This window comes from Gopherus evgoodei, chromosome 19 (assembly GCF_007399415.2).
Source record: "Gopherus evgoodei ecotype Sinaloan lineage chromosome 19, rGopEvg1_v1.p, whole genome shotgun sequence".
NCBI classification, from domain to species: Eukaryota; Metazoa; Chordata; order Testudines; family Testudinidae; genus Gopherus; species Gopherus evgoodei.
The window spans coordinates 2,464,622-2,488,333 of record NC_044340.1 but is presented as its reverse complement, the minus strand read 5'-3'; the positions used below and the strand labels follow the sequence as shown (position 1 = coordinate 2,488,333).

The following is a 23,712-nucleotide window of genomic DNA, read 5'->3' as shown; positions in this document are numbered from 1 at the left end:
CATATAATGCCATATGTATCTTCTGAATAGCAGTAATGCAACTGTAACTTTGTAACTCAATTAAATTAAAAAAATGTAAGCTAATAAATTAAATTTTCATCAAATTATCCAAATTAATATTATTAGTATACCCTAAATCAGGCTATATGGGACAGCGAGTTGGAGTGCAGAGGGATGAAGGCACTGGCTCTGGGGTGGATATAGAATGAAACATTCAGGGTACAGTACAGGACTCAGGGTTAGGATAGAGAATTGGACTGTGAATGCTCTGGAATGAGGCCAGGAAAAAGAAAATTGAGATGCAAGAGAAAAATCAAGCTGGAGCAAAAAGCGGAGAAAAAGTGGGCCATTTGAGCTCCAAAGGAAAGAAAAAACCTCTACCTGTCCCCTCTCACCAAAGCATATAAGAACTAGATGAGAAACATTTTTTCCCCATTGCAACAACAATTCCAGTTGACCTGAACTGAAAACAGAACTTTTCCTTTCTGCACCACTAACAAACTTGGACTGAACCATGACCATCTCATCTCCCCTTAGTGTTCTTGGCCTGGGACATGGGAGGGGATCCTCTCTTCTCCATTTGGGACATGGCGAGATGAGAGAAGTGACAGGGCTTTACGGGAAATCATTATTTGCCTGATTCATGTGCCAGTCCTAGTCCTTGTTAACCCAAACAAACCGTTTATCCTGCATGCTGATGCCAGTTTGGAAGGTTTGGGAGCTGAGGACTGTCTGATAGCGAAACTCGCTATCCCATCCACCAGCTGCAGTTCTTGGTCTTGAAATGGGCCATCGCTGAGAAATTTCGAGACTACTTGTGTGGCGCTCAGTGTCAGGTGTGGACAGAGAACAATCCACTGATTTATGTGTTAACAAGGCCTAAGCTGGATGCTACAAGACAGAGGTGGGTGGCTACTTTTACTAGCCATAACGTCGCATTCAATACCAATGAGTTGGTATAATAGAGAGTGTGATTTATCAGGATCACCAATTCTTGGCTGGGGGGAGGATGTAAGCAGGGTGAGAATGAACTCTACCTTGACATCTGTTGTGGATCTCTTGTAAAGGCTCTTTGTTGCTGATGTGCATGGTCACACCCACCACGCATTGCATGATGGGGGTGCTTGTCCAAAGGATCATTTTGGCTGCTGTGGGATCCTCAGTTTCTTTCTTATTAGGGCAGGGGTAATAAAGTGCAGTTATTCCGGTGATATGAATCAAGGACAGTAGAACGGAACTTAGCAGTTCATGATTTTGGGACTCATCCGAACCTATATACATCTCGTTAGGCAAGGGACATGGGTTCCAAAACATGGTGAAATAAGAATGATTGAAAAAGGATATTTACATTTAGTGCTATGGATTTCTTGTGAAACCTGTAAATGCATATTCTGTGTCCTTTGTATGATTCTAGTTTAAAAATAGAGTTTTTTATAGTTCTAATCCATTTTTGGATTTATGCACAGATAAAAAGTGATAAATTGCTGGCCTATGATCTCATTTCCATGCTGAAAACAACTCAATTGTTGGGGAAAAGGCTCCTTACTACTCAGACAGCAAGAAAATTTTGCAGATGGGATTCTGGGAGTTAAGCTGTGGGACACAGTTTTTGTGACACACTCTGAAACCAGATTCTTAATCACAGGTCAGTGGGTGGGTTTATGCAAATTCTGGCCTCTGGGACCAGAGCTAGGGTGGGGGGGCACACCCCCACAACGTTTGTGGCACATGCACCACCTCTATAATCAATCTTTTCTACCTCATTCCATAACACCACACACACAGCAGCCTTTTACCTCTCAGAACCAAAACCTACCCTGAGAAAGATCCAACGGTATGAGCTTAAGGCAAATGACTGCACCACTAACAACAACTCCAAGAAATTAAAAAATGCCTCTGTCTTTACACACCAAGGCAGAAACCAACTGCCACGAACACGGACCAGCAAAAACCAAACAAACATCCATTCCTCCCTAACCAAGCCTTGGTCATTTGGAACCCAGTCCCCTTATTGATGAGTACTTTTCAGGCAGGGGTGAAGCTCTCAGGCCTCAAATGCCAGGTACTGTTACTCTCTCCTTGATCCAAAATGAACAGCAAAATACACTGCATTACTCCTGCCCCCATAACAAAGAGACTGGGGATCCCACAGCAGCTGAAATGACCCTTTGGACAAGCACTCCCATCATGCAATCCGGGGTGGGTGGAACCATGCAAATGACAGCAGCCTCAAAAGGCCTTTACAACAGACCACCAACAGATGGCAGGGTAGAGTTCATAGTGACCCTGCTTAAACTAGATTGTGGCAAAGATTAAAAAACACTGAACATTCAAACTCACCAAATGCGGGTCAATCCATCCTCATCGTCGTAACCGCTCATTATATCCACACCTGAAATTAGCCCTCACATGGACAACATACCCTTCTAACTCAGTGTCTGTACGTTAACCTTTTACCTCTAGTCGGGGCTATTGCATATTACGTATTCCTTATGCCACCCGATCTTAAACCGAACTTAGCACCCCCTGGGTAATCTGTACGTTGTTCCCTGGTGGCCAGAAACTTCTGCGCCTAAACGCTGTACCGTACCCTTTTTTTTCTTTGAACGTCATCTTAATAAAATGTTGACATTTGTTCGAGATCCCGGCTCCTCTTCCTTTGCAAGGCGTGTGCGTTTGCTCCGGGTTTTAGTCTGCTAAGACAGCGAGGGGGGCCGATTGAGCCAGAGGCGCTTGCCTGCTGCAGACACGGATCCAAGGCTGAACCTCGTCCCCCACTAGCTGAAGGCTTAACTGAAAACAGTTGAAGAAGTGCTCCCGTCTCCAGCACTCAGCTACCCAGCTCCCAGTGGGGTCCAAACCCCAAAGAGATCCCTTTTACCCTCTAGACGCTGTAAAATCCTGTGATCAGGGCAACTGCCTAGCAGCCTGTGCATCTGCCTGCCAGCGTGAGCACGTAAAGCACTAATCCGGATAGTGCCGGCTGGGTGGCAGGGCTGTGAAGAGCCAGCAGGGTGGTGCAGCAGAAGTATGCTGGGCCCATAACCCAGAGGTCAATGGATCAAAACCTTCCTCTGCTACGTGTGCGCTTGTTTCTTTTCCCTCTGGGCCTTCCAGCAAGGCAGTGACCAGCAGAGCGGCAAAAGGCGGCTGAGGCGGCCGCCTGCCAGGGAGCTCCCTGGCACCTCTGGCTGCCTGGGCTGAAGGTAAGAGGGAGGTCTGGATGTGGCAAGGGCCTCCTGTCCCAGAATGAGGCCGCAGTGCTTCCTGCTCCTCTTTTCCCACCCACCCCGGCAGGCTGCGGGAGAACACGAGGGAGGCTCTCGGGGCGCTAGGCAGTGGTGTGTGTCTGTCAGGGGAAAGAGCCGAGGCTACTGACTCGATCTGCCATTGACTTGCGTGGCTCTGCGCGCTGTCAGCCGGGGCGGGCCAGGCTGCGCACGTGACTCAGGCTTGGGCAGCATGGCTGCTCTTTCCTGACGAGGCATGAGGCAGGCCAAGAGCTTTGCACAGCCTACAGGGAAGTGGGAGGGAGGCGTCTTTGAGCAGGCGTCTCATCCCCTTCTCCCTTGCAGCTTTGGCGGAGGCGGGAAGGCAGCAAAATGTTCCCGGCTGAAAGTTTTTCTGCTCGGTCTCGAGGATTAAGCCTGAGCCTCCGGCACCGCTGCTGGGAGATGGGTTTCTGAATGGCATCCAGCATGCTCTTTGGGCCAGCAGCTGAAAGCACTGAGGCCAAGAGGGGTCCTTTAAAGCTCCCCGCAGGCAAGCAAGGAAGAAGCATAAGTTTATCACCATCCCTGGGTGGGCTCAAACCACCATTCTTTTAGTTAACAGTCAAACACACTGACGTGTTGCACCACAGAGAGGCAAAGCTGCATGGAGAACAAAACTCAGAAATCAGCTCAGGGTGCGGTCTAGCATACGCATGCGACGCTTAGACAAGCAACAGCAAGGAACTGGACTGGCATGGAGTGAAAGTTCTGTGGGAAGGAACCGAAAAGAGCACTAGGGCGGTGATACAGCACTTGCATACACTTTCTTTGGCCTGTTTTGCTGGAAGAGTTTGCAAGGCAAGACTGCTAGTCACAGGTCAGTGAGTAAGTTTGTGCAAACTAGGAGTGTACAGGGAACTGTCTTTGAACAGAAGAAAAGAGCGGAACCAGCAAGAGGAAGGAGGCTGAAAGACTTCTCTGGCTTTGAACAGAATTGTCTTAATGGTTTTTGCTTTGAATTCCTCGATTGGAGTCATTTCAGGGAAGTGATCCTCACTTAGTTACCTAGTTCTCAAAGTCATGTGAATGGTGTGTGGTGCATGTCTGGGAGGTCGTCATGGCGAGGTAGAAAGCGGTGGGGGCAGAGAGCTGTGTAACAGATACTGACTTGCTCTTTTTATTCATTTCATAGGTGGTGAACCTGATGTCATTTATTCACTGTTGCTTTAAAAGTTCTTGCACCCCAATCTGGGTCTATGGTGGTTATGCAATATGTATGTATCTTTTCATCCTTGCAAACAGTATCTGTAACCCCCCATAATGCAAGCCTGACCCCAGATGTGCAGTACTTTCTCTCTCACCCTGTGTATATTTCATTTCAAGCATTTACTTTAATAACATTTTTAATCCTAAGGGTGTCAGCATTGCTTCTTGGCTCTTTAGAGTTTAGATCAAAGGGTATGTTTCTGGGATAAGCAATCTATGGCATGTGTGCTGAAGATTGTATAAGAGCTGATTTTCAGTAGCACTCACACTGCTCTAGTCCTGGTTTTGCATTTTAAATTATTTTTAAATGAAGCTTCTTAAAACATTTTAAAAGCCTTATTTACTTTACCTACAACAATAGTTTAGTTATATATTAAAGATTTATAGAAAGAGATCTTCTAAAAATATTAAAATGTATTATTTGCACATGGAACCTGAAATTAGAGTGAATAAATGAAGATTTAGCACAAACCTTCTGAAAGGTTGCTGATCCCTGGTATGTTCAAACTATCCATGGGATTGGTGGGTAATAATTGATCTATTGGGCTTTGATTTATTGTGTCTTGTCTGGATGTAATAAATCAATCCTCAAATGTGCTCCGGTTCACTCTGGAACTTTACCGGGGTAAGAAGTGGAAGTGAAGTGGATGGGGGAGCCACAGCTGTCAATCCTGTGTTGTGAGGACAGGAGGTAAGTCAGAATAAGATATATCAACTTCAGCTACGCTATTTCTGTAGCTGAAGCTGTGTATCTTACATTGATCCCGCCCCCCACCCCAGTGTAAACCAGGCCAAAGTGTAAGTAGTCTCTTAGCCTATCCAAGGCAAAGATCAAGTGTCTTGGGGTATATCTACACTATGAAATTAGGTCAAATTTAGATGTCGTTTTTTTAGAAATTGTTTTTATGCAGCCAGTTGTGTGTGTTCCAACACAAAGTGCTAGAAGTGCATTAAGTCGGTGGACTGCCTCCACAGTACCGAGGCGAGCGTCAACTTCCCGAGCGTTGCAATTTGGGTAGCTGTGGATAGCTATCCCACAGTTCCTGCAGTCTCTGCCACCCATTGGGATTCTGGGTTGTGATCCCAGTGCCTGATGTGGCAAAAACAGTGTTGCGGGTGATTCTGGGTATGTCATCAGACCCCCTCCCCATGAAAGTAATGGCGGACAATCATTTCACACCTTTTTTCCTGGGTTACCTGAGCAGACGCCATACCACAGCAAGCATGGAGCCCACTCATCTCACTGTCACCGTACGTCTCCGGGGTTCTGGCAGCTGTGGGAAAAGCAGTAACTCATTGCCTTTTGGGAGTGACTCAGCCAGGTTATTCTCATCTTCTGCCAAGCACCCAGGAGATGATGATGGCTAGCAGTCATACAGCACCGTCTTCTGGTGAGTAGCCAGGAGATGCCAATGGCTAGCAGTTGTACTGCACTGTTTGCTACCTACCTAAGATGTAAAAGCTAGATGGATCAAAACAAGAAATTGACCTGATTTGTTCTGTGAAATCAACAGCCTGCTAAACCCAGGGTTTTGAGTTCAATCCTTGAGGGGACCATTCTGTGTGACATTTGTTTGTGTTTCTCATCTTTTGTTGATTTTAATTCCCTGTAAGCCATGCCATTAGTTGCCCCTCCCTCCATCAGAGCAATGGCAGACAATTGTTTCATGCCTTTTTTCAGTGCAGAAACAGAAGCTGCAAAAGCAAAACCAGGCAAGGAGACGACAGCAGTGCGGTGACGAGAGTGATGAGGACATAGACATGGTCATAGACTTCTTACAAAGTATGGGCCGGGCAATGTGCCCCGGGAATGTGCACATCATGCTGATGAGCTTTGCATGGTCACCTGTGCTGATCAGCTCGCCATGCTGGCCAAACAGGAAATGAAATTCAAAAGTTCGCGGGCCTTTTCCTGTCTACCTGGCCAGTGCATCTGAGTTGAGAGCGCTGTCCAGAACGGTCACAATGGAGCACTCTGGGATAGCTCCCAGAGGCCAATACCGTCGAATTGCACCCACACTTCCCTAAATTTGTCCCAGCAAGGCCGATTTCAGTGCTAATCCCCTCGCTGGAGGTGGAGTAAAGAAATCCATTTAAAGAGCCCTTTAAGTTGAAAAAAGGGCTTCATCGTGTGAATGGGTCCAGGGTTAAATTGAGGTAACACTGCTAAATTCAACCTAAAGTCATAGTGTAGCCCAGGCCTCAGAGGGATTTTATAGCTACTGGCTGGCTGGGTGTCCAAAAAAGGGCGCTACCCGCCAAACCCACCCCCTTTCATTTATCACACTTGGTAACTACTAAGCAGAACCACAGAATCATAGATTGATTTGCTGAGTTTCCTGCAGGCCTTCCTAATGGCACAGTAGGGCTGCTCTTGGTTCTGTACAATGTTGTTTTGTTTAGCAGTGTCTGTGAAGGCACTTCCAGCTATTTGGCCGTGGGAACTCTGGTATTAAGTGGACACCCTATCTTAGCTGTGTATGGCTGTATTGCTTGTAGATTTATATATTCTGTATTGATGTTACCAAATGGAGTATTTTGTAGCTGTCTGCTATAATTTGTTTAACTTGTATGAAATATGAATATGCTCCCTCAGACTTAACCACCTGCCTTTCACACACTCCTTGCTCCTCGCTCTCTGGGGTGGGAACAAGCCACCAGCATGTGTGGCCATTGGATTTTTTTTGTATTTAATTACTTCTCATTGCTAAATTATTTATGAATGTTTTTTTTTAATTTCATTGCAGTGTGTTTTCTTCCTGCCACTGTCACCTGGCAGCTAAGGGATGTGAGATTCTCCTCCATTGTGTTTCTGTCCATGGAAAAAGAAGAGAGATCACACTTCAGTACCTTTGGAAATAAAAGCAACCTGGAAACAAACCAGCTCTCTCCTCAGTGTGCAGTTTGTGTCTCTTTTGGTGCAGTTGATGTTTGTGCAGGACAGGGGCACTGTGTGCTCACATGGGAATTCACCATCCTTGGTGCAGGATTTGACTTGTTCCTGGAGTGAATGTAGCACTGTGGAGTGTCAGGCACAGGCTGCATGACCCCCTCCATTTATCCTTGGGGCAGATACAGCCCAGGGAGCACTAGTGCAACCTCCTCTCCTGCTGCCCTCCACCATCATCTGCACAGCCCACCTGTCAGAGTAGGAGGGGAATGTTGCTGCATCGATCCTGGTTCTCAGATGGGACTGCCCAGGGATGGGGGTGTGTGGTTGTATCCATTAGGTCACCAGACTGAGCCTTCTAATATCCTTGGTGATTGTTCACAAGATCCAGGACTTTGTGCTCAAACATCTCCCAGCTTCCTTCTTGAAAATAAGGACAAGGTTTCCTTGCAATATACAGGAAGGAAGCAGATTTTCAGCCCAGATGGGATGCAAACCCACAATCTCTAGCTTCAGAAGCCAATGCTTTATCCATTAGGCCACTGGGGGCCTGAGGTACAACTACTGAAGAGATGGAAATTCCCTCTCATAAATGCACATTCCTCGCATTTGCTTCAACACCAAATAGCCCCTTTATGTGCCTTACAGAAATGTCTGCATCCCCTGGCAGCAATGCAATCGGGCAGGTTGCTGACACAGACGAGCATCACTTTTCAGCCGGCCATCTTCAGAGAAGAACCCAATCCTAGAGTCACCCCTCCCTCCTTCAGCACCTCGACGTCTGTGGCTCTGAGTGGCAGTAGGATGATTAGGGGGCAAATCTGGGGCTGGAAGAGTGCTATGGTCAGCCTGTAAGGATTAACCACACAGGGCTGCCTAGCATCCCGAGAGCCTCCCTCGTGTTCTCCCTCAGCAGCCGCCTGCCGGTGTGGGTGGGAAAAGGGGAAGAGGAAGTACTGCAGCCTCAGGCCAGGATGGGAAGCCCTCGCCACGCCCAGGCCTGCCTCTTGCCTTCAGCCTAGGCAGCTAGAGGCATCAGGGAGCTCCCTGGCAGGCCACTGCCTCAGCCAGGAAATAAGGAAAAGGCGATGAATAAAGAAGTCAGGAAATAACAAGGAAATGACGAGGTTTGTTGAATGGGTTTATGCCCGATTTACCATCTTCTCAGCTACCGCTCAAAGTTAAAGACCTAAAGTCGACCTATCGGCATAAGTACAGATGGTTAGATGGGAATTAAAAGGAGCTGCTGTCACAAGTGTGAAGTGCATGCAAGCAGCATGCAGACCGTTTAAAAAACACTGCAATTAGAGGCTCAGATGAAACGCTTGCCCTAAATCAGAAACAACAATAGGAGGACCAGCAGAAAGCCACTCTAGGTAAACGGCTGAGTAAGGGAGGCTGTTAGAGGCAAAAAGTCATTCCTCAAAATTTGGAAATCAAATCGTAGTGAGGATAATAGGAAGGTGCACAAACTCTGGCCTGTTAAGTGTCAAAGTCTAACAAGTCAGGCCAAGAAATAATCTGAGAAGCACCATGCTAAAGACTCAAAAGCTAAGCATAAATCAGATCAATGCGAGTCCTGGTCTGTCCCTGCAGAAAGGTGAATCCCCTCTGTGGCTGGAGTGAGCTCCTCTAAGCTGACCTCACTACAGACCTGTGCCAGGTAGCGCTCATTGTAAAAATGTTTCCTCTGACAGTTGGGAAAACGGGACCAGCGGTCCTCAGGCCAGCTGACACAATTAAAATCCTCCCCCCAACAACAAACATCATGCAGTCCAGAGGAAGGGAGCCTTTGATCTTCCCTCTCATGCCTTAACTGGGAACCATATACACTAGCAGTAACCAGTGCCACAGAGCACAAAGTCTATCAGTAATGACCTCCCTGGTCGGAGCTCCATCACCTTCTGTACTCGCACCGCGAATGTGAAAAACAAGACTCCAGCCCCATCATTCTTCCCTGGCCAGGAGGCCCTTCCTCCAATCACCCTCTGCCTATTGAGCTACCCTTGAGTTGTTAATGTGCATTTCCTGAACATCCACCATGTCCAAGTCCAGCTGCTCCAAGGTATTGAACATCAAGCACTTCCTCCAGGGCCCCCAAATCCCTTCCACCTTCCACACAGCCATTTTCACAGATGCTCATTCCCTGGTGCTGTCCTTGCTTAGCTGCACAGAGGAGTTTTCATCCCCAATCCCTGCCTGTCACTGCCCAGCAGCCAGTGATTTCCTGGACCCCCCCCAGGAGGGGTGTACACCCCCCCTGAATTTCCCCAACACCCCCCCTAGTTTTGTGACCTAGTTACATACCAATTTAGTGATTGTTTGGAAATCTGAATTTAAACTGAAACATTAATACACACTTAAAAGCTTATACAGTGTATGATAAAATATGTGTATCTGAAAAAGTATACTAGATTTGAAAAGTATGAACATAGACTAGCTTCCTTGCTTCCTTATACAGCTGTTGTTTTTTTTTTGATGTCAGTGCATTCATGATGTTGGCCAACCTAATAATATCAAATGATGATTTGTAAGCTAAGTCTAAATAAGCTCTCCCTGACAGCTAATTATGAGCTGGGGCTGTGGGGCCAGATTATATTTACATTCACACCTAATCTACCTAGGTATCCAGCAAACAGAGCTGTGTTGTCCAAGTGATAGATTTTGGCTGGGGTTGGGTTACAAACCACTTGAATGTGAGGCCCTTTGTTTCCCATCTTTTAACCAGTTACTGATCCATGAGAGGACTGCCCTCTTACCCCATGATGGCTTACTTTTCAAAAGTCAATTTAAATTAAATACTTTTTTTTTAATGTATATATTTTTTAGAAATCTAGACTTGTTATGTGTTTTGGTGTAACTTGCATTATTCTTATGTTAAATTTGCAGAATCCTAACAAAACATTTACTTTATTCATATCTCTTTTATTTATCTCATTGGTCCTGACACCTCCCCGTAAATTTGAACACCCCCCCCCTAATTTCAATGCCTGGGGAAAACACTGCCAGCAGCCCTTTGGCACCATTCCTGAGGGTCACCCTGCAGAGTCCAAGATCAGAGACTCACCTTCAGTGCCACTCAGAGGGAAGGCAAGTGGAGCAATTAGCCCCAGGCCTCGCAGGGACCTCATGAGAATACAGTATTGCAACTTTCTTTTAATGGAAGAGGTCCCCAAAATTCCTTTGCCTCAGGTCAGTCCTGCTCACCTTGGGTGCAGGCACCACTGTGCTGCCAGAGAACAAGCTGCCCATGCACAGAGAGGATGAAAAAAATCTGCCAAAGCCTAGGATTGAACCAGGGACCTTTAGATCTTCAGTCTAATGCTCTCCCAACTGAGCTACTTTGGCAGCTGTATAGGATTATTTTGGCCTGTTTCTTCTCTGTCCAGGATGGTTTTGCAGCAGTTGCACACGAAGAGGATGTCATTGTGAGCAGTTCATGAAGACAAGACTAGCTTTTGCCTGCCTTGCTCGGCTTGACTTGCTTCCTCACCCTGTTCCTGCCCTAGTGCCTGGGTTGACGTGGTGGTGGAAAGGGACTGGGGGCCACTGGCGCGGGGACGAAGTTGAGCTGGACCCTGAGCTAGACTAGACTCTGGCTGTGAGAGCCTGGCCACCACTTGCCACCCCACCCTGTTGTCCTGGCTTCCCTCACTGGACGTCATTTTGGGAGGGAAGTGGGGCTTCTGCCTCCCCTCCCCGATTTTCACACGGCACAGGAGTGCAAATAGGAAAATGAATGGCTGCTCCACACCCCCACTGGAGAAACCCAATGCCCTTAGCTGTGGTGAGTAAGAAGTGGCAGTTGGCTGACAGGGCCTATCCCCGAGGAGCTGGAACAGCAGCTGCCACCTCCCGCTTGGGTCCAGGCTATGGGAAATGCTCATTGCCCGGCTGCATGGGTGGATGCTGCTTCGTGCTCTGGAGAGTGTCTGTATTGCTCTGTCAACCCCTCGTCTTCACTGAGCCAGCCTGGTAAGGTCCCAAATGCCCTCTCCAGCTCGGCAGCTAAGTGTGCAGGCATCAGCCCCCCTGCCAGCCGTAAAGGCAGCAGAAGCGCCAGCCCCCCCCAGCACCACAGGGGAACTCAATGAACTTCCTTTGGGGAAATGGCTCCTTGGTGTCCAGCTGCTAGAGTGAGAGCCAGGGGAGAGCAGTGTCTGGCTCACCATGGGGGAGAGAAGAGACCGGATGAGTGCGGATCTCCCTCTGTCTCCCCCGCAATGCTGGTCAGTTCTATTGTCACTGTGATAGTCAGTGCTTCCCTCAGGGCCGGCCTTAGAGGGATCCGGAGTCTGGGACAAATCTCCCCTTTCCTCTTCGGGCTCTGCCCCCATCCCACTCCATCTCACCCCATCTCTTCCCGGCTTGCACTATTCCTCTCCCTCTCCCACCTCTTCCTGTCCCTGCTCCTCCCCCTCCCCACTCAGCGCCTCCTGCACCCCACTGAACAGCTGATCACTGGCAAGTGGGAGGTGCTGAAGGGGAACAGGAGGAGCTTGTTAGCAAGGCCTAAAGTGGCGGGGGCGGAGCTGGCTGCCAGTGGGTGCTGAGCACCAATTTCTTCTTTGTTGGTTCTGCAGTCTCATAGCTCCCATGGAGTCGCTGACTTGGCTTCTTTTGCACTCTAGAGAGAGGGGCAGAACCAGGGCTATGGCTGATCTATGGGGCACCAGGTGAGTGCCAGAGACTTCAGGTGCTGGGAGTTTGCCTGACCCCTCAGGGACACGGTGTGAGGTGGTGTCCCAGGCATCTCTATGAAAGGAGCAGAACAGGATTTACTTTGGGTGGGGAGAGAATTGAGTGTGTCTCAGAGGGTTGTAGAGAGGTATTGCCAGGGTGAGAGACTGACTAAAAGACAAGCCTTGCTGTGAGCAGGATTCAAATCTGCGCAGACGAACCCTATTGGATTTCAACTCCAAACATCTTAACCATGCAGCCATCACAGCTGTGAACACAAAACTGCCCCAATGCCAGAAAAACTGGTAAAGAATCACAATGCTCAGGTGTGAAGTCATCTGAACTACAGAATTCCCACAGCAAATCTGGCTCCCAAAGCACAGGAGGGATTTGGGGTTTGCTCTCTTTGCTTAGTCATGTGCAGTAGCACAGAGAGCGTGTTTAAAAGTCTCCCCTCCCACAGAGCGGGAATGGGAAATGATTCTCAACTTGAAGCTTGATGTGAATGAGGATGTCTGGACCACAGGGCAAGGGACTGATCTTTGCTATAGAAACCAGTGACACACAAAACCAGGCTAAGGAAAATGTTTCCTGGAGTCAATAACTGGATTAGCAGCAGTATTGTGCAGAGAAATGTTTCACAAGAAGAGTCAGCGCGTTGGTAGTTCGGTAGCAGAAGTCACAGCTACAGCAGGGGAAATCTAGCTTTGGTTTCTGGCCAACAGAGGGATGAGTTTTATTGTCTCCAGATTTCAGTAGAAACATTCAGACCCAAACTGGGTGTGGTGGGGGTTTCTCTGATTTGTTTTGATTTTCTCATTTGAAATGTCCTTGATCATTTTTCTGGGAAAACTGTTTGGACAAGGCCAAGGAAGAGTCAGAACAATTACAAATCTCCATGACAGTGAGGGGGCCTCTCAGCGCCGGGGGAGGGGTGGAGATTTTCATGGTGGGGAGATGAGAAGATAAATTAGAGGCTTTTGCTGCAGCAGAGGGGGCAACTTGGCAGTTTCATTTTTACCAAGTAACTCCCCCCGACACACACACACACATTGCTCCCCTGCTGCTGCTGCTGCCCCAGCTCAAACCCCACTGTGACCCCCCTGCATGTGACCTACAGCTTCACGCTGACAAAGCCCTGATATATCAGAGACAAAATCCCCTCGTCTGCCCCTTCTTCCAGCCGAGCCCTCTCCTCATCCCCACCCAGAGCCAAGGACAACCCCGACCCCTGTCATCAGCCCCCAACTCCTTCAGCAGTCCATAGATAGAGACCCCCCCCCACTGTCCTGGACTCCCTGGGAGGTGCCTTTCACCCCCTCCCACCCTCCGCCCAATAGAACACCAAGGATTAAACTGGCAGCATCTAGTGTCTGTGGGGTTCAGTGGCTCAGGCCAGACACCTGAGTTGGGGACCCACCCCATAGCACTGCTCTAGGGCCTGGGCCTGAGGTGTTCACAGCCCCCTCCTCACCCCTCCCTGAGCCCAGCCTGGCTCCTCACCTGGAACAAAGCAGAAGCATCCGTTGGCCTCGCTGCTGTCCCAGTCTCAGGTGCTGCTGCAGTTCCATGGGGAGCGGGCCGAGCTGCTGGGGCTAGGAGAGGGATCCTCCACCTCCTGCCCTGTGAAGGCTCGAAGGTCCTCACTGACCGCTCAGAGGGATGCCTTCTGCTGGAAATTGGGGCTGGGCTCCTGGGGCCGCTGCTGCCCACACAAGCCCCAGAGCCACCCTGCCCGGTTCTGCTCCTGGGCTGGGCTCTGCCCGCCTAGCCGCATCCTGGCCCAGCTCCGTTTTGGCCTGGCCGGTGCCTCTTCCACCTCAGTGCATGCGCCGGGAGCAGGTTTCCTCTTCCAGAAGGCTGGGTACTTCCACCTCCTGGCCCGGCCGAGAGCTCCTTCCCCACCAGTGGGGACGTAGGGGCCGCTCCGCTCCTGGGGAAGATGGCAGCTGCTTCCCTCAGGCTCTGGAGCCACCTGCAGAGCCTTCTTCCTGAACATACTCAGGAGCCTGGCCATCCTGGAACCGAACAGAGAGCAGACGTGAGTCTGGGGTCAAGGCAGCCTCTCACTAACCAGCTTGTTTGGTCCCTACTCATCCCTGCCCCAGCCAGAGCAGTTCCTTCTCATCCTACAGGGGTGCAGGCAGTGCAAGCTACACACACTGGCAGGAGTTCAATGTATGATCTCCCCCTCAACCTTCCCCCTCATCATCCCTGGGGCTGCAAGAACAGGGGAGTCTCGTCCTTTTCGAGCACTGGGATCAGTCATAAAGACCATTAGTCACTTTGGACAAGCAGCTCCCTCCTGCCAGCCCAGGACACACACACACCTCCCCCCACACCCCCACCCAGGCTAGAGAAGGAACAGAGCCCAGGAGTCGGGACTTCTCCTGGGAAGCCATTTCCCACCTCAAAGTCCCTAGGCATAGCAAGGCCAGGGCCCCCTTATTTCCCATTAATTTCCATGCTCAGCAGCTCACCGGGTCTGGCCCAGCTCAGAGACTCTCAGCCTGGAGAACAGTCTCCCACAAGGGAAGGGCTGGGTGCCCCATTGCTGGGAGCTTGCCAAACACACTGGAGATGGCTGTGGAGAAGCCCCTCCCCGGTCTGAGAGTGAGGGGCTCCTGGAGGCTGTTTGCAAATCCAATCTCCTCTGGGAGAGATTCTCTCCCCCTCTTTCTGCCTCTCCCCAGACAGACAGGGGACGGCAACGAGGAACCCTAATGCCACTCACTTGCTCTGGTGACAGAGCGATGGATGGAGGATGTTCAATGTCATCCCTCGCCCTTCTCCTCACTCTCCAAGCCCAAGGCAGGCTGGAGAGGGGGGTGGTGACCAGAGGAGTTACCCTGCCCAGCCAGCAGGCAGGGTGATGACACTGGGCGATTAGCTGGCTAGGAAAACAAGAGTCTGTCTTATTGCCAGGGAAAGGAGAAACTTGGCCAGCAGCAGGGAGTGCAGAACATCACCCTAGTGCGGGCGTGACAGCGCCTCCGGGATCCTGAAATCCCAGCACTTTACACACCTTCCTGGAGCCTCCCAACCCCCCTGTGCTGTCTGGACTGTGCCTTCAACCCTACTGATGAGAAACAGGCCAGGGGAAGGGAAGCTACCAGCTCAGGGTCACATCAAGTGTCAGAAGTATGGATGGGACCCAGCAGTCCTCCTTTCCAGGCCCCTTCACTAACCACTGCTGCACACTCCCTCCCACAGCACGAAATTACAAGAAGGCCCTCATGGCCGCTCCCCCCGCCTTTGAAAGGGAGTGTGCTCCGCTGGAGTGACTGGACCAGGGGATTGGGAGTCAGGACTCCTGAGTTCCATTGACGGGATTTAATACTTTCCTGCTATTGGAAATTGCTGGGAGAATCCCCCAGCCAAAGCTGCTATGACAGTGCTAAGCAGCATCTGACCATTCAAGAGCAGAGTACACTGCTCAGAAAGAGGAATATTTGGCTCTGGGGTTTCACTTCATCCCAGTCTAGAGAGAGGGGCCCAGCCATGGAGTTTGGCTCAAGAAGACCAATTCTCCAATTTGTTAAAGGCATTTTGAATTCCAGTCCTGTGCTCCAAAGTGCTTGGTGTCATTTGCAAATTTTAGACGCATGCTCTCCACTCCATTTTCTAAATCAGTAATGAAAATATTGAATAGTACCGGACCTCAGACTGATCCCTGCTGGACCCACTAGGTACACCATCTCCGTTGGACAGCCAAACATAGAGAAGGGCTCTTGGAGTCTGGGCTTTCAACCAGCTCTGCACCCACATCACACTGAATTCGTATAGACAACATTTCCCTCATTTGCTTGTGAGAATGTCCTACGGGACTGTGTCAAAAGCCTTAGTAACACCGAGCTAGATACCATCTACTGTTTATCAACCTCCACTAGGCCTGGAGCTCTGCCGAAGAAGGAAAGAGGATTGGTTTGGAATGATTTGTTCTTGACAAATCCATGTTCACTTGTCCTAAGAACCAAAGTATCCTGTAGGTGCTGCTGACAAACTGATTGTTTAAGAATGTATTCCAGTATCTCTCCAGCTGTGGAAGTGAGGCTAGCTAGTCTGTAAGTCCCAAGCATCTCTTTGTTCCCCTTTTAAAGATAGGTCCTGTCTTGTTCATGGATGGGAAGACATTCTTTTTCAGGGATCTCAGACGAGAACTGGGGCACAACACCTGGTTTGTTAAGGCCACAAAAGCAGAGGCAGGAACCTCTTCTCTCCTGCTGGCAAAGAACCCCAGGTATCTAAAAGAAAGGGACTCACATCCATGAATGGGCTTTAAAAAAGGCAGTGGTTAAAAAGTTTGGCCCCGACCATTTCTTCTTTCCACAGACTAGACATTTTAGCAAACTTTAAAATTCCTTGGTGCTAAACACCGTGAAACTCCCCTTTCTTCTTCACAGAGGGTTTTAACGCCCCTTATCTCACTCAGGCTCACGACTGCCCAGAGTTCGAGAATTGTCCCTGTTCTCATTGGACAGATGAGGAGGAGTCTGAGGTACAGAGAAGGGAAGTGACCTACCCAAGGGCCTACACAGCAAGGCGGTGGCAGAGCCAGAAAGAGAAGCCACCAGTCCTGACTCTTGTTCTAACGAACAGCAACCCCTCCCCCCCAGAGGCAGGGATAGAGCCCAGGAATCGAGATGGTGGGAAAATTTCATTGAAACCATTTCAGTCAGAAAATCTCCTTCAGACTAAACCAGTTTGTTTCTCAAAATCAAAACAAGTGGGATGAAAGTTCTTTGCAAAAATATTTTGCTGCAAAACAAAAGCATCTCCTGTTTGTCAGAGTGTGTTAAATTGTCTCATCGCACACAAAGGGGAGACATTTAGATCTCAAATATTAGATAAGATGCTTCAGTCTGAGCTAAGTAGTTGTTGCTCTTAATTTCAAAATAAAAAAATAGAAATAAAAAAGACTATTTCAGCTATTCTTTTATGTCATAATCTGCTCTGAGTAAATGTGATAGGACACCTCATATTACGCACTACTCCTAGTGACAATCTCCAATGGATCCCCATCCTCTACCCACTGTGAGTTAGGTAGGAGAGATCATTATTATCCCTACTTGAATGATGGAGAAGCTAAGGCTGAGAAAGGAGAATTGACTTGTCTTAGGTCACACAACCAGTCAGTGGCAGAGTTGGGAGTAGGACCCAAGAGCCCTGATTTTCAAACCAACCATCAGATCTTGAATTTCATACATGGAATGACCTGAATAAAGTGCTCTCACATGAGCTCCAGACCAACAACAGTGCACAGTAATTATTCAGCAAGTATTTGAGAAGAACTGCTATGTTAGAGACAATCATGAACTGCTCAGAGACAATTAATGCAGAGAAGCAGCAAAATTAATCAAACATAAAAGAGAACCGCAAGGACCTGAGTCTCCTCCCTGTCAATAACCCCCTGCTCAGCCAATCAGGGTAGAGACTGAGGAAGGGAGGCTGAGGGTTCTCACCCAAAGGATGGCCCAGGTCACCAGTGGGGATCACTGCCCGAGCACTATTTCAGCCCCACATTTTTGGGTGGACCTCCCACAGTGGGAGCTGCCGAGCACTCCCCCGCAGCACACAAACACACACACACACCTACCTCTCCTGGTGTTGGGAGGGGAACAGGAGAAAGGACAAAAGAAGCAAGAAACGAAGAGAAAGGAGGGATGGATGGAGGAAAAGATGAAACAAAAAGGACAAACCCTAATGTCCCCAGTGATTCTAAGGGACAAAATCTCAAGTTCAGAATAAAATTCTGCCTCCTTAAGCTCGTGTTTTCCAAGCCTAGAATTCAACTGTCACCAGATGGATCAGACTGAACAGGTTTCAAACCTCAAGGAGGCTCTTACCTTCTAAACAGAGACGACTGTTTTCTAGTAAAATCAGGAAAAGGGAAGGAGAAAACTCAAAAGAGGTTCCTCCTGGCGCTCATGTACCTGAACCCGAATACTCTCTCAGTCCTCAAAGAGACCTAAAGAAGGAGACTTGCTGAAGTAAAGCCACAGGGGTCTCTGAGGTTTCCCTGGCCCCTTGCTCCTGTCCTGCCTGGCTGATGTCAGCATCTCTCTGTGAGGTCATCACCTCCACACCACTTTTGACCAATAATCTGAGGTCCTGCAAAGGCCTTTGTGATGTCACCGCTACACCTCTCCCTTGCTGTGCTAATGTCCTGCCCCTGGCCAGGAACTTTGGAGGTTTGAGCTACTCCCTGTGGATCACCCCGCTCAAGGATCATTCATTCTAGACAACAAGCCAGCGAGACAGTAAAACATCAGATGCTGCTCCCAATGCTACACTCAGTTTTTCAGAAATTAGTCAACTTTATGGCCAGAAGAGATCATTGGAGCATCTAATCTTACTCCCTGCATATCGCAGGTCTCCCATATGACACACTATCTACTTTTGGGACAAACACATTCCAGAAAGGCATCTAGTCTTCGTTAAATGACATCAGGAGATGGCAAATCTATCACTTTCCTTGGTAGCTTGTTCCTGTAGTGAATCATCCTGGCTGTTGAATATTCATGTCTTATTTGTAATATGAATCCTTGGTCTGGCTCCCAGCCCCTCTCCAAGAGTTGCAGCTGTCTGGAAGTGCGGCCTTCCATGACTTCCTCATTCACACCTCATTCATTCAGCAGGGCAACTGATTACCAAGTGGGGGGAAGATCTTATTCTACTTCTAGCAAAAAGACATTTTTTTTACCTTAATTATACTACCTTAGGGGCTTGCTATAACATACTACAAAGGTTCAATACAAAGTGATACACAAGTTATACAAAAACGCATAATGCAGAGATTTACCTACAACTGCATTGATTGACCACAGTGTGCAGTAATACAGGGCTCCCTGGGTGTTTGATTGAGGCTTTATACTTTGGGGAAGCGAGTCAGGGTGAGCGGCAAGTCGGAGGCGGGCGGGTGGGGAAAGAGGCGAGCAGTGAGGCAGCAGGGATTCTAGGGGCAGGCACAGGGGTTTCTGGCAGGGGAGGAAGGAGGTGAAAAGAGGTGAGTGGTGGGTGGGGGACTGACTAGGAGGGATGCAGCAAGCCAGCAGGGGGTTAGGGATTGAAGAGGGGTGTGATGGTGGGGCCGAGCGAGGAGGTGGGTCCTATTTTACCTCTGTGATCTGGTCACCCTATGCACACTGTTTCTTTCCCCCTCTACAGGCTTCCACATACCACCAGTGCCTTGCTAGTGGGTCATGCACCACAAGAGATCTCTTCTCTTTGGCCAGGTCCAGACTAGAGCTTTAAATCGATTTTAAGAGCTTTAAATCGATTTTAAGCTGTAACCGTCCACACTACAGAGTGCATAAAATCGATTTTAAGGGTCCCTAAAATCGATTTTGGAACTCCATCAAAACGAGAGGAGTAACCCCAAAATCGATTTTTTAAAATCGATTTTATGATAGTGTGGACGGCCATCGAAGTTAATGGCCTCCGGGATGTATCCCACAGTGCTCTAGTGGCCGCTCTACACAGGTAAAGGTACTCTTCTGCTGGCCAGGTAAACAGGAAAAGCCCCGGGAACTTTGAAATTCCATTTCCTGCTTGCACAGCGTGGAGCTCTCAGCAGCAGAGAGAACAATGCAGTCTCCTGAAAATAGGAAAAGAGCTCCAGCATGGAGCACACAGGAGTTACAGGATCTGATAGCTGTATGGGGAGAAGAGTCGGTGCTTTCAGAACTGCGCTCGAGCAGAAGAAATGAGAAAACCTTTGAAAAAATTTCTAATGCCATGCGGGAGAGGGGACATACCAGGGACTCGTTACAGTGCTGAGTGAAAGTGAAAGAGCTCAGACAGGCGTATCAGAAGACCAAAGCAGCAAAGGGCAGGTCAGGCTCTGCCCCCAAAACATGCCGGTTCTACGACGAGCTTAACGCAATATTGGGGAACAGCGCAACGACGAACCCCCCCTTGTCTGTTGATTCAGAGGTGGGCGTCGTGATTCCTGCAACTACGGAAGATTTATTTGATGGCGATGATCAGGATGATGAGGACCAAGAGGAGGAGGCTCCAGCAGAGAGCACAGAGCATTTTATCCCCCCAAACAGCCAGGATCTTTTCCTCACCCTTACTGAGGTTCCCTGCCAGCCATCTCAAGGCAGTACTCCAGAAAATGAAGCTGAGGGACCGTCCTCTGGTGAGTGTAATTTTTCTTACCTTTCCTAAAACACTGACCCATGAGGTGGTTTTTAGAAAAGTCTCCATCCTGCTTGTTCGGGGAATGCGAGAGCAAAGCAGGGAAGGAGAGCAGCCTTGCCGCGGTTTGCTCTCCCGTTCCACGAACCACCCAGCAAACCGCAGGCAAGGAGACCTGCTTGTTCGGGGAATGCGAGAGCAAAGCAGGGAAGGAGAGCAGCCTTGCCGCGGTTTGCTCTCCCGTTCCACGAACCACCCAGCAAACCGCAGGCAAGGAGACCTGCTTGTTCGGGGAATGCGAGAGCAAAGCAGGGAAGGAGAGCAGCCTCGCCGCGGTTTGCTCTCCGGTTCCCCGAACCAACCAGCAAACCGCAGGCAAGGAGACCTGCTTGTTCGGGGAATGCGAGAGCAAAGCAGGGAAGGAGAGCAGCCTCGCCGCGGTTTGCTCTCCGGTTCCCCGAACCAACCAGCAAACCGCAGGCAAGGAGACCTGCTTGTTCGGGGAAGGCGAGAGCAAAGCAGGGAAGGAGAGCAGCCTCGCCGCGGTTTGCTCTCCCGTTCCACGAACCACCCAGCAAACCGCAGGCAAGGAGACCTGCTTGTTCGGGGAAGGCGAGAGCAAAGCAGGGAAGGAGAGCAGCCTCGCCGCGGTTTGCTCTCCGGTTCCCCGAACCAACCAGCAAACCGCAGGCAAGGAGACCTGCTTGTTCGGGGAAGGCGAGAGCAAAGCAGGGAAGGAGAGCAGCCTCGCCGCGGTTTGCTCTCCCGTTCCACGAACCACCCAGCAAACCGCAGGCAAGGAGACCTGCTTGTTCGGGGAAGGCGAGAGCAAAGCAGGGAAGGAGAGCAGCCTCGCCGCGGTTTGCTCTCCCGTTCCACGAACCACCCAGCAAACCGCAGGCAAGGAGACCTGCTTGTTCGGGGAAGGCGAGAGCAAAGCAGGGAAGGAGAGCAGCCTCGCCGCGGTTTGCTCTCCCGTTCCACGAACCACCCAGCAAACCGCAGGCAAGGAGACCTGCTTGTTCAGGGAACGCGAGAGCAAAGCAGGGAAGGACAGTAGCTTGATTACCAGTACAATCTACTACAGGGATTACTAGCCATTATTAACTTCCCATTTTCTCCGGACAAGGTCTGTGTGCTTCCCTGACCTGCGTCTGAGCAGAACTCTCTGTCCTCAGCCACAAGCAATAAGTATTAAAGGAATCCTAAGGTGACCTTGTGGTAAAGTAAAATGTTCAAGGTTCGGTAACAGGCACAGGTCAGTGAGGAGAAAGACTGTATGAATGGTTGTGTGAAATGTGTCTCATGATTCTTTTATCACTCTTTCCAAACCCCACCCCCCCACACACAGCTGCACATTTCTCCAGCCTCCCTCTCGCTTCTCATCCACGTGGGGGGGGTATCATAAGAAGATTGAGGAAAAGGAGGACGCGTGAGGACATGTTCACCGAAATTATGGCAGTGACCCGTACAGAGAGAGCTCAGCAGGGAGACTGGAAGCAATTGGTCGCAAAGTACAGGGAGGCTGCCAGTCAACGCGAAGACAGGAGGGACCAACGCGAAGACAGGAGGGACGCCAAAAATGATGTCAGGTGGCAGGAAGATCAGCGCTGGCGAGCAGCAACTCTGGATCTTCTTCGTGATCAGACTGACATCCTCCGTGATATGCTGCAAGAGCTCCGTGGTTTCAGAATGCCCCTACAGCCCGTGTATAACCTCCCTCAGTACTCACCCTGTCCCACACCTTCCAGAACCAGGCGTGTAAGAACGCGTGGGGGAAGGCTCTCTACACCAGCCCCCTCCACTGCTGCGGACACTCCAACCAGAAGGCTTTCATTAGATTGAAAAGCCCTTTGTGTCCTGTTTTTTCCCTCCTCTAATGATCCAAACTTCTCCCATGGCACCTTTGCCTATTTTTACTCTCAGGTCATGCTATTAAGGAAGTGTGACTGTAGTTTGGTAATGAACTGAAGCAAGCAGCTTTGGAAAGCTGCACGGAAGCTAGTTATCAGCATCAGGATTTGACAATTGGGGATATGGGTAATAAAGGGAAAACAAAGAAAGCAGCCATACCGTACCCTGGTCCATGAGAATTCTTGTTCTGTCTACTCTGATGCACTTTCTTCTTTCAAACCTCCCTCCCCCTTCCTCCAAACCTCCCTCGCTCCGTCCCCCACAGAACGCTGAGTTATGAAATTTCAAGCACAGTATTGTAACAACAAGCATGATGCTTGATTGATGAAACGATCTGTTTTTAAATAAAGAACACAATTCTTGTAACACATAGTAATAACTTTATTTTCAATAAAGAAGCAGTTAAGGAAGGTTTGCAGGTCCTGTGCCTAGCAGCAGACGGAAGCAGCTAATGGTGGAGGTAGGTAATAATTGGGAAATACAGAATTATATGTTTTCCAATGGACAGCTCTCGCAAGTAAACTAAGCAAGCAATTGAGGAATGCTGCAGGCAAAGTATCTTGCAGCAGCAACACCGCATAGACGGGGAGGGCAGCAATCAATTGAAAGGAAAATCAGCAGTCAAACTGTACCCTGGCCCATGAGGAAGCTACTTTTCAGTGCTTCTCTGATGCGCACAGCATCCTGGTGAGATCTTCTAATTGCCCTGGTGTCCGGCTGCGCATAATCAGCGGCCAGGTGGTTTACCTCAGTCTCCCACCCCGCTATAAAGGCCTCCCCCTTGCTCTCACAGAGATTGTGGAGCACACAGCAAGCAGCAATGACAAAGGGGATATTGGTTTGGCTAAGATCTGAGCGAGTGAGAAGCGTTCGCCATCTCGCCTTAAGCCTGCCAAATGCACATTCTACCACCATTCTGCACTTGCTCAGCCTGTAATTAAACAACTCCTGAGCACTGTCAAGGCTGCCTGTGTATGGCTTCATTAGCCAGGGCATCAAGGGGTAGGCTGGGTCCCCAAGGATAACTATAGGCATTTGGACATCTCCAACTGTTATTCTCTGATCAGGGAAGTAGGTCCCTTGCTGCAGCCGTTTAAACAGTGTAGTGCTCCTGAAGACACGTGCGTCGTGAACCCTTCCTGGCCATCCCACGTGGATGTTGGTGAAACGTCCCTTGTGATCCACCAGGGCTTGCAGAACCATCGAAAAGTACCCCTTGCGGTTAATGTACTGGGCACCCTGGTGTTCCGGTGCCAAAATAGGGATGTGGGTTCCATCTATGGCCCCCCCACAGTTAGGGAATCCCATTGCAGCAAAGCCATCCACAATGGCCTGCACGTTTCCCAGAGTCACAACCTTTCGAAGCAGCAGCTTAATGATTGCTTTGGATACTTCCAGCACAGCAGCCCCCACAGTAGATTTGCCCACTCCAAATTGATTCCCGACTGACCGGTAGCTGTCTGGCGTTGCAAGCTTCCATATGGCTATTGCCACTCGCTTTTCCACTGTGAGGGCTGGTCTCATCCTGGTGTTATGCCGCTTCAGGACAGGAGAAAGCGAGTCACAAAGTTCAAAGAAAGTGCTCTTACGCATGCGAAAGTTCCGCAG

At 49.5% G+C, this 23,712-nt stretch overlaps 1 non-coding gene across 1 annotated transcript; it reads right to left on the bottom strand.

Moving 5' to 3' along the window:
* Positions 1–10,643: 10,643 nt before the first annotated feature.
* On the bottom strand, positions 10,644–10,716 carry TRNAF-GAA. Its single transcript has one exon. It is a non-coding gene; the product is annotated as a tRNA-Phe (tRNA).
* Between the last annotated feature and the right edge of the window lie 12,996 nt (positions 10,717–23,712).